We start from the raw sequence: 4879 nt of genomic DNA, 5'->3' as shown, positions 1-4879 counted from the left end.
ACTGGAAAAACCATAGCCTTGACGAGACGGACCTTTGTTGACAAAGTAATGTCTCTGGTTTTTAATATGCTATCTAGGTTGGTCATAACTTTCCTTCCAAGGAGTAAGCATCTTTTAATTTCATTGCTGCAATCACCATCTGCAGTGATTTTGGAGCCCAAAAAGAGAAAGTCAGCCACTGTTTCCACTATTTCCCCATCTATTTGCCATGAAATGATGGGACTGGATGCCATGATCTTAGTTTTCTGAATGTTGAGCTTTAAGCCAACTTTTTCACTCTCCTCTTTCTAAACTAAAGAGCTTCTTTAGTTCCTCTTCACTTTCTGCCATAAGGGTGATGTCATCTGCATATATAAGATTATTGATATTTCTCCCGGCAATCTTGATTCCAGCTTCTGCTTCTTCCAGCCCAGCATTTCTCATGATGTACTCTGCATATAAGTTAAATGAGCAGGGTGACAATATACAGCCTTGACATACTCCTTTTCCTATTTGGAACCAGTCTGTTGTTCCATGTCCAGTTCTAACTATTGCTTCCTGACCTGCATACAGGTTTCTCAAGAGGCAGGTCAGGTGGTCCCGTATTCCCATCTCTTTCAGAATTTTCCACAGTTTGTTACGAGCTAATCCTCCAACAGTGCAGGGTTGGGCAGGGCCCCCACCGAGGCTGGGGAGGCAGCTGGGGTCAGCGGTCCATCCTGACCGCCCTCCCCCAGCCTCTGCACGACCCCTCAGCAGCCGCCCCCTCCACCAGGAGCCCCCACATCCTCTTGGTGTCGGTGCTGACCTCACTCTAGGGACTGTGATTCTTCCCCCAGCAGCCCCAGGCAGCCTGGCTCCCCGCTAATAAATGAACTGAAAAGTCAGTCTTCACTGCTCATAGCCCCACCGAGCATCCCAGAGCCCATCGTCTGGGAACAGCTGATGTTTTGATGACACTTGCTAAGAAGTTCGAGGCTGCTTTTGCTTCGCGTGGCTCACAGGAACACACTGTCATGAGAACCTGCCAGAAGTTTCAAGTTCACTAAAGAGCCTCATTTCGCAGACAGGGGATGACAGAGCAGAAGGCAGGCAGGCTCTGCAGACGGCCTTCCTGTGCAGGGACTGAGCCCGGCTGCTCCTCGGCCGGGCCCCCAGCCAGCCTCCGCCTCTGCAGACACTTCCTCTCCGCAGGCTCCGGGGGGCCGCGCTGGCCCAAACCCTGAGACCACCTGCGTGATCTTGGCCAAGTCACATACCTGCAAAGCCTCCCTGTGTCAACGGGCCGTGGGTAGAGTAATGATGACCTGGGTGCGGGTGTCAGAATGTAGGGCCCTGTGCGTGAAATGCTTGTGAGAGGCAGACATGCATTATAGCCACAGGGCATCCCTGGTGGTCCAGTGGTTAAGACTTCGCACTTCCAATGCAGGGGACCTGGGTTCGATCCCTGGTCAAGGAACTAGATCCCACATGCCGCAAGTGAGACCTTGCAGAGCCAAGGACATAAATAAAAATAAACATTAAAAAAGAGGAATTCAGCGGCGACTTTCACTGATTTCATATTGCAACAGACCCTGGAATTCTGAAAAGCCAAAATCTTACTATGACTTGCAAAGCTTGCCTTAGCATTTTTTTTTAAATGATCTGGTTTTGAAACATTACAGAACCCCTTTGTAGGGCCTGTAAGGTGCCACCCAGTCTGTCCCTGTGTGTCTCTCCCTTCCCAGCTTGGCCTCTCACCCCAGCTCCCCATGCTCCAGACTCACTGTCCTCCGAGCTCTCCAAACAAGTGAACATATGTGTGCCTCAGGGCCTTCACGCATGCTGTTCCTTCCGCCTGGAACACTGTTCCCTCCACTCAGTATCTGCCAGGCTCCTTCCTTGCCTTTCCTTAGACCTCAGTGTAAACATGGCTTCCCCAGCAAGCTCTCCTAGGCCACTCAGGCTAGGTGCAGCCCCTTGTACATTTCTCCTTGTGGTGCCGAGGACAATTTCTTTTCAGTCTGACAACTCCCTAAGAGCGTCTGTCTGTTTTTCTCTTTTAAGTGCAAGAGCTCAGCCTGGTGCCCGGCACGTGGAAAGCAGAGGTGCAGATCATAAGACAAGTAACTCTGGGATGTTAGCTGGCGGCACTGGCGCACAAATACACTCTCACAGCCAACACAGTACTGTCCCGCGTCATGTCGGTCTGAGATCAACCCGGCCCCCCCGCCCCGCCCCGCCACGCCTTGCCCTAAACAGCCGTTGACAAGTTGCTTGCTAATTTCTGAGGCTAGAGTGTTATTTCGATTCGCCAAGATCTGAGCATCACAACACGGTATCAGGACTATAGGCCCCTTGATGTAGACGCAATATGCACGGTAACAGCAGTTCGCACACACTGATGCTTCTGACGTGCTAACCATCATTAGCAGCACCAATATCACAGACACAGAGCATTCAGCAGGGGCTCTGCCAGGGAGGACGTCACCAAGGGGAGCTCATTCATTCAAATGTTCGTTCTGCCCTCCGACTCACCAAGCTGGATCCTGCCCCAGGGCCTTTGCACAGCAGAGACTGTTCCCTCCTTGTTGGAATGCTACTCCCAAATCCACCCCTGACTTCTCTTCCGCGCGGCTCAGTTCTCAACTGGAAAGTCAGTTTCTCCGGAGCCTCACTCGGGCCGGCCCAGCCGCTGCCTCTGGATGACTGTCTGGATCTGCCGCGTCCCAGCTGCCTGACTTTGGGCCAGTGACTCAGCCCCTCTGTGCCTCGCCGTCTTCATGTGTCAAGTGAGAACAGAAACAGTACTTATGGTGTTGACTTGACGTTTGCGTTCATATGTGTGAAATACACAGTACAGTCCCTGGCATACAGTAAGCCCTGGCAGGGAGGTCTGAGAGGGAGAGGATAGGTGTACACATATAGCTGATCGCATGGTTTAGCAAAAACTAACACAACTCTGGAAAGCAATTATACTCCAAAAAAAAAAATAGTGCAACTTGCCTAGCCTCTTCACAAAACCAGCTCGGGCCGGGCACACACATCACATGATTGGAGGATATGAGACCCAAAAGCTAGAGGAAACCCCCCGCCCTCCCCACCCCTGACAGGTCAGCCCAAGGAGGAGAGTGTGAGCTGCCTGGGGACTCGCTCATTCATCAGATTCAACTCCCATGCTTCCCAAACTTCAGCTCCTCCTGACTCCTAGAGCGGGGGTAAACAAAGTGTGGTCTAGCCACGTGACGAACAGGACACAGCTTGACAAGGAAGCAGGGACTGACCCACACGACGACGTGGATGCACCCTGAGGACGTCACGGTAAGTGGAATAAACCCGACACAAAGGATGAAGACCATACAGGATCCCACTTGCACGAGGCGTCTAGAGCGGTCTAACCCACAGACAGAGCGCAGCTGCCAGGGGCTGGGGGCGGGCAGGCGGTGCCTAATGGGACAGAGTTTGGGGAGACCACAAGCCCTGCAGGTGGGTGGTGATGAACGTGCTTAGCGCTGCAGACCTCTATGCCTAAAAACGGCCACAGTGGTAACTTACATATTATGCATGTTTTATCCCAATAAAAACAAAAGCATCACCTGGGACGTTCGTGGACAATGCAGTTTCCAGGGCAGCGTCCCTCAGAGTCCCAGACTCTGCAGGCCTGGGGTAGGGGCCTGGGAACCTGCATCTCAGAACCTCCCGGGGTGACCTGGCAGCAAGGGTTCCAGGGACACCCCTGGAGGCACATGCCCGCCCCTACCCCACCCCCAGGGCCACGTGTCGCCCGGCGCTGGGAACCCCCGGGGACCCCCAGAGGCACCTGCTGATACTGCTGATGTCTCACTCAGACCCACGGACAGGATTGCCATCACCGCCATGCGGGGCAGCCGGGAGGCTGAAACAAAGCACCAAGGCCCTGGGGGTTCCGCCCTCCCCTCGGGGTCCCTCGGGGCTGACCCGAGTTCAGGTCCCCGGAGGGCCGGCCCCAGGGGCCCCCCAATCCCTGCTGCAGACCCCTGCGCCCCCCGGCCTCCCAGCGCTGGCCCCCTAGCCGGGCCTGGCCGGGTGGGCGCATCGCAGAGCGAGGGTCCGCCCACCCGGCTGGCCCGGCCCCCGAGCTTCCTTCCCTGCTCCCCTGAAGCCCCTCGGCTCCTCCGGAGACTCCTCAGGCCCGCAGCAGCCACCCTGCTCACACCTCCTCACACCCGCCGTCTCCTTGGGAAACAAAGACAGGAGACGGAGACGCAGGGCTCCCCAGGGAAGGCTCTGGGGCGCTGGGCTCGCTTCAGACCCCAGCCGGCCTCTCGGGAGCTGTGCGGCCCCGGGCCGGGCGCCTGCCCTCTCTGCGGCTCTGCTGGAAAGCAGGGGTGATTCTAGCGCAGGCGCCCCGGCCGAGGCGCCCGGGTGAGACCAGGTCACCGGGCGGGGCTCCGCGCGGGGCGGGCGTGGGGGCGGGGGCAGCGGAAACGGGCGCTCCCAGTGCAGCTCCGGGATCTGCATGGAATTTTTACAAAACACAAGCTTCCTCTAGCTCCTGAATACTTAGGTTTAATTTTATGCCTTCAAACCGCAGCACGGATTGTGGCGTGTGTGTGCGCGTGCGCGCACGTGCTCGTGTGCGGCCTGCTTACACGCACGCCGGCCCACCTCCCCCCAGCGGAGGCATCTCGGGGCCACGCCCCGCACCAGGAGGACAGACCCCAGCCCACGGCCCGCGGTGGGATGGAGCCCACCTCCCCCAGGCCCCTGCTTTCCTCAGTGGCTCGTGCCCTGTGCGGCCCCCGACCCACCCACCCACCCGCAGTGCCGTCCCTCCACGTGCCAGCCACCCCCACGCTCTGTGCCCCTGCGCACGCCTTCCCCAGGCCCCCCAGAGACCCCAACCCACCTCTCCCAGAGCCGCGCACCCGGCCCTGCCCTG

The 4879-nt window shown here is 57.2% G+C and overlaps 1 non-coding gene across 1 annotated transcript; it reads left to right on the top strand.

Annotated features, from left to right (window-relative positions):
- Positions 1 to 1365: 1365 nt before the first annotated feature.
- Positions 1366 to 1438, top strand: TRNAG-UCC (transfer RNA glycine (anticodon UCC)). Its single transcript has one exon. It is a non-coding gene; the product is annotated as a tRNA-Gly (tRNA).
- The last annotated feature ends 3441 nt before the right edge of the window (positions 1439 to 4879 follow it).

Source organism: Ovis aries, chromosome 19 (assembly GCF_016772045.2).
Source record: "Ovis aries strain OAR_USU_Benz2616 breed Rambouillet chromosome 19, ARS-UI_Ramb_v3.0, whole genome shotgun sequence".
NCBI classification, from domain to species: Eukaryota; Metazoa; Chordata; class Mammalia; order Artiodactyla; family Bovidae; genus Ovis; species Ovis aries.
The sequence above is the reverse complement of the archived record's forward strand: the minus strand, read 5'-3'. Positions and strand labels throughout refer to the sequence as shown.